The sequence below is a fragment of the Capsicum annuum genome, chromosome 6 (genome assembly GCF_002878395.1).
Source record: "Capsicum annuum cultivar UCD-10X-F1 chromosome 6, UCD10Xv1.1, whole genome shotgun sequence".
Taxonomy (NCBI): domain Eukaryota; kingdom Viridiplantae; phylum Streptophyta; class Magnoliopsida; order Solanales; family Solanaceae; genus Capsicum; species Capsicum annuum.
In genome coordinates this window covers 128,294,623-128,308,003 of record NC_061116.1, presented here as the reverse complement: position 1 = coordinate 128,308,003, position 13,381 = coordinate 128,294,623, and positions in this window count along the sequence as shown.

Here is a 13,381-nt window from a genome sequence, read left to right as displayed (position 1 = left end):
TTCCTCTCATGAGGTGTTGGAACCCTTGGGGTTTGCACCACACAGTGAGGAACCAGGTCCTTCAAAGTTAATCATAAGCGATAGAACAGTAAAGAAACTATGAGTTTCTAGAAAATTAAAGGCAATGCAGGAAGAGTAAAAACACAAAATTTTAATGTGGAAACCCCCTTGCTCAAGGATGGGAAAAATTACGACTTTCCCTCACAAGAACTCCAAAATCCACCATAATCAAACTCTTGATTACAGCCTTCAATGAACTTAACTCTAGGTTTCTTTCACTTGTAATAACTCTACTACAAACTCATCTTGACAACTCTCCCAAGGACCCTTAAAACCTAGTTAACTCTAGCAAGCAATAAGCTTAGGGAACTTTACCTAAGCACTTCTCTCAACAAAATAAACACTACTCTTAGAGCATGAGTAGTTCAATTACAAATCAATACTGACTCAAGACACTCTCTAATTTAGCACACAAAATAAGGATTTGATCTAAACTTGGGTTTTTACCTTTTTTTCCTTTTTTCTTTCTTCACTAATTAAATTTGCAAAAAACCATTTGATGAAGAAGCCTCTTTTTTCTTTTATAGTTGGGTGATGATTAGGGTTGAAATCTCATAGGACCAGGTGTCCTAATTGGTACAAGCAGCACCTGTAAGTTTGTTACACAAGAGGATAAAACTATGCAGACACGCGTGCCAGCTATACTGTACCATGAACATCTAGGGACCTGGTCCTTTGCAGTTAGCTACTCATCATCAAAACTACATATAGCAATTTTTCCTCTTTTTAATGATGACTAACTAACCTTACAACTTTGAGCACATCCATCATATTTAATCAGTGTGACTACCACTCTGAAGATGAATGTTCCCCGTATCACCATGCTTTCACCATTATGCAACACAGGGACCTGGTCCCTTGTTATCATTTGCAGCAAAAACTTTGAGCACATTTGCTTCCCTCTGCCATTATGCACCATACTTCATCTAGTCCATTTGCATACTTACCCTAGTCAACATTCTACATATGACCATTCTTATCATGGTACCTGGTCCCTGCACATCATATATCACACTGTTCCCAACTACATGAAATCAGTATTCCCCCTTTTGGCATCATTGAAAAGCAAAAAAAGTAAACTAAGAGTAATAGTAAACATAAGTTAGTTAACTCATAGCCACTAGCAACACTAACATGAGGAACTTTTTTAGGGAAGAAACAGATAAAGAGCACAAATGCAAGATCTTATTCATCTTCAACAGATTATGTATCATTTTAGTGCAAGAATTAAATTTTCAAGTTCCATAGACAAAGCCACAGATATTGGATAAAAAGGTGGAAGATGGGGAGAAGATTTGGAGAAGTAAGTTCATCTTAGTATAGTGTAACAATTCAAGCTCAGAAGCCTTACTGGTTAGACTTATACGCTTCATCTTGAGTTTATTACTTGTACCTTTCATCTTGAGTTAATTTTTTTATTTTGCACTAGCACTCACCAATTTTTGTATTTTCTATCATTTGTCTTTTTTTCCCCTTTTTTAAGCCCTATTAGGTTCATCATCGAAAATTATATTCTTCTTAGGATCAGGTCCCTCAGAAATCTGGTGTCACTCAATAGGATTTCTAGAATTTACTTAAAATGCCTTTGATTTTAGGCTATTATTTTGTTTCATGGACCATCCAAACTTCCTTTCACACTATTAAAGGGATAAAGTATTTTTAGAGATAAATCTTTATTGAAAAGGTAAGTAAAGAAGGATTTGTCTTTGGATAATTAGGATAGTTGAGTTGGGCAGGGTCCATGGAGTTACTCCAAATATGAATTTGATTTAAATTTTGCCCAATATAGGTTTTAACATGGAGAGAGAAGATCTGGGCTTTTCTTAATAGAAGAAGAAAAAAAACATTCCTATTCATGATACTAACTTGAGAGATGGGACCAGGTCCCTCTCTTTCTTTGAATAATTTCTCAAATTTGTGCATACCTTATCTGTTTTGTTCCAAACCTATTCCCATGGGTTTATATTTGCAAAGATATGATACTAAGTTAGACTAACAAATACATACATTACCAAGGATATCTGTCTTCTGATCATAGCCAATTTTATGGAGAACTACTGATTCACATGGTAGGTTAGGTGATTTAATTAGGCCTAACTTCAGCCTGTTCTTCACAAATTGTTCCTTGTAAAGTTCCTTAGTAAAGATATTTGTGATCTAATCCTTAGTCTTGCAGAACTTCCTACAAATTGCCCCTTTCACAACATTATCTCTTAGGAAGTGATGCCTCGCATCAATGTTCTTAGTCCTCCTGTGCTACACTGGATTCTTGGCTATTTTTTGAGAACTTATGTTGTCACACATTATAGGGATAGTGTTTGAGACAATGCCAAAATATTTCAATTGTTGCTTGATCCATAACAGTAATGCAAAACAAGAAGCAGCAGCAACATATTCAGCTTCAGCAGTAGATAAAGAAAATGAATTTTGCTTCTTAGATCCCCAGGAGATTAAAGATGATCCAAGAAAATGTGACACTCCTGAAGTGATTTTTCTATCTATCAAATATCCAGCATAGTTAGCATTAGCATAGCCTATCAAGTCAAAATTATATCCTGATGGATAGTATAGGTCCAAGTCTTTGCAGCTTTCAAGTGAGACTCCGTTGGGGATGCTTGAAATCTAGCACATATCCTTACAATGAAAACAATGTCTGGCCTACTTTTAGTGAGATCAAGGATCCAATGATCCCTCTATACATTGTTTCATTCACTGAAAGACCTAAAATAATTGTGCATTTTTTAGTTGGCTCTAATTAGAGTATCAATTGGCTTGTCATCTCCCATATTATATTCTTTAGTAGCTCCTTCATGTACTTCTCTTCATAAATCATTGTCCCTTGAGAAGTTTTCGTGATCTGTAGGCCTAGAAAAAAGCTTAATTCACTCATCATACTCATCTCAAATTCACTCCCCATTAGCTTAGCAAATTCACATAAGGATTCAGAAGTGGCTCCAAAGATTATGTCATCGACATATATATGGATAATTAATAGGTTGTTGCTTCTGGTTTAAGATTATTATCTATTTTCCCTCATTTGAAGCCATTTTATCGGAGAAACTTTACAAGTATCTCATACTGGGCCCTAGGTGTTTGCTTCAAACCATAGAGAGATTTATCCAATTTGAGTGCATATTGAGGAAAATCTGCATCTTCAAAACCTGGAGGTTGTTTAACTTGGACTTTTTCTTTTAGTTTTCAATTCAGGAAGGCACTTTTAACATCCATTTGAAATAGTTTGAATCCTATGTAAGCAACATGCAGAAATAGTACTTCAAGATCTATTACGTGTCCAAACACTTTTGTTCTTCTTGGCATTTGTTATTTTGGCATAAATCATTTTGGTTCTTAAAAAGAAATAGTTTGAGAAGGTTCAATTGGCCGAAATAAATTTCTAAATTCGCAAATTTATCGATATCAAGTTCATAAAAAGAACCAAATTCTTGTTGGTGATTATTTATGATCAAAAAAAATATGAAAACTCTTTTGTCTTATTTATACTCTTCTTCAAAATCTACATACTATGTGGTACAAGGGATTCCCAGCATCTCGTAGAAAAAGAGTATGTAATGTAAAATTTAAAGAAGAGTATTTGACTTTCATTATTTTGTTTTAGTTTTTTATACTGGAGTAGTAGGACTATGTTACTATTGATAGATTTCACTGCCATAAGACGTATCAATAGTTTTATATTCTAAATAGAAAAAAAGTAAAATTTGTCTAAATACTAGATATAAGGAAGCGGGGGATAAATGCATGGAAGAAAAATTCCTAGAAAGGATTATTTGTCTTCCAATCTTTGACACAAGAAAGGGGTGTAGAAAAATTATTTTTTCTTGTGTCGAAACGAAAGAGTAATGATTCTTGATCCTGTTTGTTAAAATTCCTAGTCTTGGTTTTGATTTTTCCAGATGTATCAGAAACCCGTTACCCTACGCCCCCTTTACGTATAATATATGGAGTGGTGGAAAAACAAAATAAAAGAAGAGAGGAAATTTTATTAATTAAATAAAACTTCTTCAATCAACTTATCTTATACAAATAGATACTATCATATAAAAAGAAGAGGTGGTCTGAATTAATCACTGAAGTGAATTTTAAAAAAAAATGATCAAAAATATGAGAAAAATGGAGTTTTAAAAAATAAAAAGAAATCCATTTTATTATTTTATTTTATCATTTAGACGAAAAAAATAGTATGATTCTTAAGAAATCAACGGGCCCTTCCCCTTCGAATCAAACAAATAAGGAAGGGAATCCCGTTGAGTTCTTACGCTTTCATGTTGATAACTCAATTCATTCGATTACTACAGGGATGAACCCAATCTGGAATATGAACCATAAAATAAAATACTTATTAAACCGATTAGAAGAATATCAGCTGCATTACCTATTATCCAAAGAGGAATCCTTCCACTAGTATCAGCTATTTACCCCACTTCCCCCCAGATTTCATCAAGTGATCATGCTAGAGACATAAACAGTCATGGATAGTTAAATTATGAGATCTTTTCCAATGAGCTAAGAGAATCTTATTTATTCTCTTTCTTTTTCTTAATTGAAGAAATAATTGGAAAATAAAGCAGCAAGTACAAAAATGAATAATAACCCCCAATAGAGACTGGTATGATTCAATTCAACATTTTGTTCATTAGGGTTTAATTGTGTCGTAGCTCCATAATTTGGATTAAGTTTATCATTGGATGAACTGCATTGCTGAAATTGATCCAAAAAAATGGTAGGTACAGCTAGGCCATGAACAGCCAACCATCGTACTGTAAAAATTGGATAGGTTTGATCTATAGTCATTAGGGCCTCCTAAAATGATCTACTAAATTCATTGAGTTATTCCAAAGGATCAAAAGTGTCAGTTATTAATAGAATTCCTTGTCGGCTCTCTATAAAATACTCATTTGGCCGAGGGCTTCCAAACACATGTAAGCTAAACCGGTGCTAACAAATAACCAACCTGCAATAAATAGGGAAGGTATAGTGATGCTATGAATGACCCAGTATCAAATAGTAGTAATAATATCAGCAAACGAATGCTCTCCTGTGCTTTCAGACATGCTGAGCTCCATATATTCTTGTACAGTCAAAGAAGATCGATTCCATAAAAGATGAGATCAGTAAATGACAATTCACTAAAATTTAATCTTTGTGAGATCGTCAATATTATATCGAGGGCGTCTTTAGAGTATACTGAATCAGTATAGCTATCCTTCTTCTGATATAGCAACGCAATTTGAATTAGTATCAAAAGTAAGTACTAAAATAATTTCTTTTTTCCTTTACTTGTTAATGTAAAATCATCTTCCATTCAATAGAAAATTCTCTTAATTCAACGAAAGAGATTCTCATATTCCCATAATTTAAGTAGATGCGAGATATAGAAATTCTCTTTTCGTAGTTGTGGAAGCCGTTTTGTTGTTGGAATCCTTTTTTTAAAGAAAAAGTTAATGGTCGAGTAAGAAATAAGAGTAGTAAATCATATTCGATGAAAGTAAAAATAGAATAATTGGAATTCATAGTTGTGATGCATTGTTGTGGATCTCGATCCAAAGGTTCTTTCTTGATTTAGCTACAAGGATGGGGCAGTGTGGAAGGATAAAATGTGTAACCTAATAGAAATTACTAGTTTTAGAATCTAGTTGACCAAAAAAAAATTTTATCAAGCGATTGTGTGATAACTTTTTCTTCTTCTCCATCATTCAAGATATTATGTGAATTAATATATTACTGAATCTAAAGAGTTAAGATAATCAATTTGGTCGTTGTAGTCAAACTTTCGATCTGAAAAGAATTAAGAGAAAAAAAAAGAATTGGAATTGATCGCATCTATGATTGAGTTGAGAAAACTTCTGGATAGGTGTCCTACATCTGAACCGAATTCTTTCTGGTTAAAGAATCTTTTTCTAGTTGCTCTAGAATAATTAGGAGATTCTCTAGAAGAAATATGGGGTTCTGCTTCTGGCGGGATTTGTATCTTTTTTATTTCATTTTTAAATTTAAATTTTTGCACTAGAATTGGCTTCTGTTTGATTGTATTTGATTGTATTCACCCAACAAAATCTAAATAGGATTAGAAAGAGAACTTCTTTTTATTATTCGAACGTACTAAGATAGTTATTAAATCGTTAGCACTACATAAAAATATTCCCCCTAGAGTAGTTGCTAATACGAATAAGAGAAACTCTATTATAGCCATTTCTGTACATTCAATGTACTCTACAGATAGAGGAATACATAGAGTTGAACATAGTAAAATAAGAAATTGAAAGATTTCATTGAAATTGTTCGTTCGGAAATTTCCCGAAAAGGTAAACATAGGTTCTTAGCTTTTCAGGAAATTTCCAAACGAACAATTTCAACGAAATCTTTCAATTTCCTATTTTACTATGTTCAACTTTATGTATTCCTCTATCCGTAGAGTACATTGAATGTACAAAAATGGCTATAATAGAGTTTCTTTTATTCATATTAACAACTACTCTAGGGGGGATATTTTTATGCGGTGCTAACAATTTAATAACTATCTTAGTAAGTTCTAATAATAAAAAGAAGTACTCTTTATAATCCTATTTAGATTCTGTTGGGTGAATACAAGGATCGGTCAAATCGTCTGCGGGTACATAAACTACTTGAATAGAGGTTATGGACCCTTCTTTGGTAGAAGTAATTCTTTCTTGTAAAGAACCCATTTCAGTACTTAGGGTCGGTTGATAACCCACAGCGGAAGGTATTCTACCCATTAAGGTCGATACTTAGGATCCAGCTTGGACGAAACGAAAGATATTGTCAATAAATAGAAGTACGTCTTTCTCATTAACATCTCGAAAATATTTCGTCATAGTTAGGGCAGTCAAACCAACTCTCATACAAGCTCCTGGTGGTGCATTCATCTGACCGTAAACTAGGGCCGCTTTTGATTCTGCAATATTTTCTTCATTAATCACTCCAGATTCTTTCATTTCTATGTAAATATCATTTCTTTCCCGAGTACGTTCACCCACTCCACTAAATACAGATACGCCCCCATGAGCTTTAGCAATATTGTTAATCAATTCCATTATGCAATTCTAAATGTGAAGTAAGTCTTCATATCTTATTGGTGAAATTGAATACTTGAAATTCAACAGATCCTCTCTTTTCTTCTTGACAAATAACTGAAATAACAAAATTTTTTACCATAAATGAATTTCCCCTTTCTTTATTTTACAGATATGGATTTTATTGAATTTTATCGATCAGTAATAATAATGCTTATGCGGCATTTTTATAAGATATCCAGGATTTCTCTCTATTTCTAATCCAATACAAAAATCAATTGGTTCTGCTGAACTAGCTATATGTTGTGTATTATCAACGGTTTCTACATAAGGTGGCAAGATAATATCTTGAGCAGTTACAAGAAATATTCTTGTTATTGCTTCGACTCATATTCCCTAAAAAGTAGATCCCGCTCTAATAGCTCTGAATAATTAAATATGTGCATTAAGCTACGAAGGCTTCTTATTCCACAACTACACTCAAGATTGGGTCTCTTTACCAGGTGTTCTACTTGTGGCTTCAGGAGGTATTCATGTTTGGCAAGTTATTCTATCTAATTTTTTTATAGATAATTTGGATGACTGATATAAAAAAACATATGTTTGTTTTTAAAACCATTCTTGGACAATGAAAAAAAGTCTTCTTTTTTTCTTCTCTTAACTCATTAGTTAGGTAAAAACAATGAAATTGAACTACATATGGTAGAAAATTGTGTGAATCAAATATTGTATTAATGATTCACATGGTCCACATGTTGGTTCATACAATGCGCCGCCCACTCTTGTATTTGTAATAACTTGTCCTGAATTTAATTAAATATTGATAGAAAATAACCATAACTATGTAACCCTATTCCTAATAGATTGACCCCAAAATAGCATATCCAAATAATAAGAAAGCCCATAGACGCTAAAATTGCAGAATTTGCACCCCGCAAATTTCTATGTGTTCTAGTATGTAAATAAATTGCAAATACAATCCAAGTAATAAATGGCCAAGTTTATTTTGGGTCCTAATTTCAATACGACCCCCGCACTTCATTAGACCATACCGCTCCTGAAAGGATTCCTATGGTTAAAAAAGTAAATCCTAAACTAATAACCCGATAACTCCAATAATCCAATTGTTGAATCAATTGGGACCTATAACAATTTTTAGCAGAAAAAAATGAAGTATTTTCTAAAACATGTTCACCCAAGAAAAATGACTCGTTTAAAAAACCATTGCTCTTATAAAAAAACTTTCTGTTTTTTCAAAATGTAATCACTAAAAGTGCTACTAATAATAACGATCCATATAAAAGGGCTGCATAGCCCAATATCATCATACTTACGTGCATTATTAACCACTCAGATTGAAGAGCAGGTACTAATATTCCAAATTGGTGTATTTCAGTTAAAATACCTGAAGTAGCAAAGCCTCGAGTAAAAATAGCACTTGGCCCCGTTATTTTACTTATTAAAATATTTTTTTTTAAATATGAAATCATATAAATAAGGAAGAAGCTCCATAAAAGAAAAATTAATGATTCATATAAATTGCTTAGTGGGAAATGTCCTGAAGAAATCCAACGAGTAACTAATAATCCTGTTATACAGAAAAAAGTAACTATTATGCCCTTTTCTGATGAATCGTATAGCTTTACGATTTCATTGACTAAAAAGGCTATCAAATGAATTGTAATTAGAATTGAAACGATTGAAAAGGAAATATGAGTTAATATATGCTCCAAGGTTGAAAATATCATAAAAATCTTTAAGAAAAAAGAGTCCTTTAATTACATAATTCTAAAATAGAAATCGGGAATTGAATTCATTATAAGATCTATTTATCCTTTTTAGAAGATGGTATGCCACCACTTGGACTCAAACCGAGATGCATTAGCACTTCTTCCTAAGAGCAGCGTGTCTATTAATTTTACCATAGCGGTCTGTCTTGAACTCATAATAGCCTATGAATAAGAAATCGTCGAGATTGAGTAAGCTATTCCATGGTATTTACATGAGATTCCTCTTTAAGAAAGTCCTCGAGAAGGCTTAGTTGATCCAAAGTTACTCTAGGGATAATAGGTTAATCTTTCCTAAGAGATCACATCGATGGGAAGGTTTGACACCTCGATTTCGGCTCTTTGCCACTTGGGGCCGTAGTATGTTCCAATGGTTGGATTATTCGCTCATTAAAGTTGTACGTGAGCTGGGTTCAGAATATAGTGAGAAAGTTCGGTCCATATTCGGTGTGGCCGTTAGAGCATTGAGAGGATATTTCCCTAGTACAAGAGGACCGGGAAGGATGCACCTCTGGTATACCAGTTATCGTGCGCACGGTAAATACTGGGTAGCCAAGTGCGAAGCGGATAACTGCTGAATGCATCTAAGTAGCAATCCCACCCCAAGATGAGTGAGAGGGATAGGGTTTCTCTCACTTTTGGCATAGCGGGCCCCTATTGAGAGGCTCGCACGATGGGCTAGTGGTAGAGCGCACCCTAATAATTGTATTGTTGTGTCTGGGCTGTGAGGGCTCTCAGCCACATGGATAGTTTAATATACTCATCGACTCCTGACCCTGAGATGTGGATCATCTAAGGCACATTATCATAGCGTACTCCTATTGTTCGAATCGGGGTTTGAAACTAAACTCCTCCTCAGGAGAATAGATGGGGCGATTCGGGTGAGATCCAATGTAGATCCAACTTTTGATTCACTCGTGAGATCCGGGTAGTCCCGCCTTATTTTTTGGAAGATCTATCTCGTGTCTGGTACTGCATGGTTCCACTCTGTAAAAACCCCGAATCATTCTCTTAAAGCTCATCCTCTTCATCATAAATGATCCACTTGTCCCGAAATGACCTAGACCAATAGGGAAATCCCAATTCATTGGGCCTTTCGATACAATCAAATAGAAAGCCCCAAGGGCGCTATATTCTAGGAGTCCAAACTATGTGATTGAATAAATCCTCCTTCCGGTCAAGGACTCATTCTCCCTCATCTTCTTCAAACTCCGTTTCATAGATAAACCTCTAATCAAGGATAAACCAAGAGCCCTTATGCATTATATCTAAGGGATTCCTCAGTTTGGGCCGAAGAAGCAATGTCACTCGATCATTATCAAACTGACTGCAATCTTTTTCTGTCCGTGAAGATCCCACTAGAGTTCCCTCTACTTCTAATAGGCCATGAACTAGATCAGAATCATTATCAATGAGTCCATAAGAAGTGATCTCATTTTTTCAACCAACCAAAGGCTGCCACATCACTAAACTCGCACAACTCACATTTTAGGCTCAAAATTTTGGATTCTTAATTTCGTTTCTTTGTTTATTTGGTTGCATTATTTGATTCTAATAATAATTATAAACTAGTAATTATCTACTAAGGTATGAATTAGCTGTTTGAATCCATTTCTTTTGTGTTACCTTTTTGTTGTGTGCTTTTATCTTTTTGTAATTCGTTGTAGTTTCTTGATTCAAGTCCGTAAATATTTTTCTTGAGTGATTTCAAACAAGAATCTATTCCAACCTTAAGCCACAATTGGAACCAAGTAACCTCATTAGAGTATAAACGGGATACCAATACTTACAACTCCAATTGAGTGATATTTCAAAAGTGTGAGCTTGAGAAATTGTGAGGCTGGTTTTTTTTTGTTTTTCTAACCTTAACTTGTTGTTTTTGTTTTGTTTAGTATTTGTTGATAGGTGAAATAGCGAATGAAGGGTAAATGCCTTGTTGGGCTAGTTCTTTCATGGAAAAACTCATCATTTCCATGGATAGCCGATTGGGATCTTTTAAAGAGAGGATGGAAAGAATGAAAGGGATGAAAGGTTCTTTTTCAAGACGAATGGACACATTAGAAGTTCGTCTAGGCTCCATTCAAGTCCTAAAAACTATCATCCCTTATTTAGTGGACATGCTCCCAACACCTCCCCTAATATAACTCTGGATACACTTTACCAAATAGTTAATCCACGTAGACAAGTACATGAACCAGCCCCTACTTATCCAAATAACCGAAACCAAGTCCACCAAGAAGCTCCAAAAAACTGAGAACCCCTAGAAATACCGAGACACACTAAACCAAAACCAACCAATCCAAATTGATAGTGTGGGAGGTGAGGGTCCTTATGGAGGTTAGGAGTTAGATGAAGTGGCTCTCTTTGTGGAATTATGAGAAATAGAAAAAGAGCTTATGAAGGAGGACAAATGGGACAAGGGGGAAGTTTTGGTCCAGCTCATCATTGTAGAGGCAACTTGGGACACCGTCCTCAAGTTCAAGAGAGACTTTAAGCGAATAAAGAAGGAAATTTGGGTAGAGACACGGGTCTCAACTCCATCAAGATCACTCTTCCTACTTTCAAAGAAACTAGTGATCCATCTATCTATCTTTCTTGGGAACTACAATGCAATTGGATTTCCAACTCAATGAGTTAACTCCCTACAAAAAGGTCGTCCATGCCATTGCTCATCTTGAAGGGTATCATCTACTTGGTGAGAGACAAAATGGTTGCAAAAAGCAAGAAATAATATTCTTAACCTTCCGAATTGGGATGAATCAAAATCACATATGAGAGAGAGATATGTCATGGAAAGGTTCAAGCAAGAGCAACTAACAAGGCTCTAGAATTTGATGCAGGGAGATAGAAGTGTGGAGGCATACTATGAGGAGTTTCAAAACTTGATCCTTCATCTTGATATTGTTGAACCACCAAATCATTGCATAGCTCAGTTCAAATATGGCTTAGATTATGAAATTATCTCTCAACTAGTTGTCCATAAGTTTTTTGGATAGAGTATCTTGTTAACGCGACCATTGAGGTTGAAAAGAACAGTAGTGCCAAGAAGAACTTTGGATGGAACAAGTACAAGGACTCCTACAAGTCCTTAGAAAATAATCTCGTTGATAGGGCAATCCAAAGGTATTCACCACGGCTTGAAGGTGCCTATCCTCTACTCCCAATCCTAAAGGTATTATTTACTTTAAATGTCAAGGTTGGGGTCATAAGGCTAGTAAATGGCCCAACCGAAGGAACATTATATTGGTGGAGGGTGATCCTTATTTTGTTAAAGGTAAAGTAACCCTAAATAATGGTATTAAGGAAATACCTCAAGAGAAAGATAACAGTGATGGTGAAATCGAATTGGTAGTGGAAGAAAGAGATACTTTTGTACCTTATGGGTTGATGATAAAAGCTCCTGATGAGGATGTTTGTCCTGAAGAATGAGAGGTTTTGAATTTTAACCTTTTGATGAGGAAGAACCTGAATGGTGAAGTTGAGGAGTTTCAGGTTCAAGAAGAAGGACTTGGTGTCCAAACTAAGCACTTATTGATCACCACATTCAGCACTAGCAAAGTACCATCTTCCAAGCCAAGATCAAGCTCAAGTTTTTGCTCCAAAAATATGTACCTACACCCTCCTATTTCTAGCATTTCTTAGAATCATGATGACATTTCTCTAAAGTAGGCAATGCTATGAAGATATTTGATTTAAAGTCTTCCCTAAGGGGTGTTGATATCTTTTGGAATGGCTTGAATGTGCATGGAATGTGTGACCTTCCTTCTTTGATTTGCATGCCTATTTGTTGGTCCTAGAAGAGTCTACAGATTCCACTTACTAAATAACTCTTATCTCTTGTTTCTTGTCACACTTATGTGGATAGACAAGTTGTTTCTTTCAATGAAGGGTATTCGGTTTATTATGATTGAAAGGCTATTCTATTCCCTAAGATCCCTCAGCATTTGCCATATGTGCAACCTTAGTTTGATGTTATTTTTGATTATGCTAACCCTAACCCTTACGTCATTAGGAAAATATGTTTGCCTCTATCTTCTACTGTTTTGCTAGGCTAGGATTTGAGGTTGAATATGTTTTCTTCTATCTCCTACTATTTTACTAGGCTTGGATTCGAGTTTGAATCCTTTTCAAGAAGGGGAGAATGATACGGGTCAAAGGGCCATCATAGATCATTGGAGGCCAACACATAAAGACGACTCAAGCTTGGAGCTTACCTTCGATACCAAAATTGAGAGAATAAGTATGAAGCATGGACAAGAGCCACAATACACTCTATGGCCGCCCCTCATAAGGGCCTTTTGGTCATTTCCTTAGAGCAAAGAGGCGTTTATAGAGTGCAGGGCCTCATTAAGGGCCTTTTGGTCCTTTTTACTATGTAATAGTTAGCCTAAGTCTTTAAATAGCTTTATTTAGGTTATTTTCCAGCAACTTTAAACTTATTTTTGAGAATACTCTTTGAGTGTCTAAACAAGTGTGGATTTACTT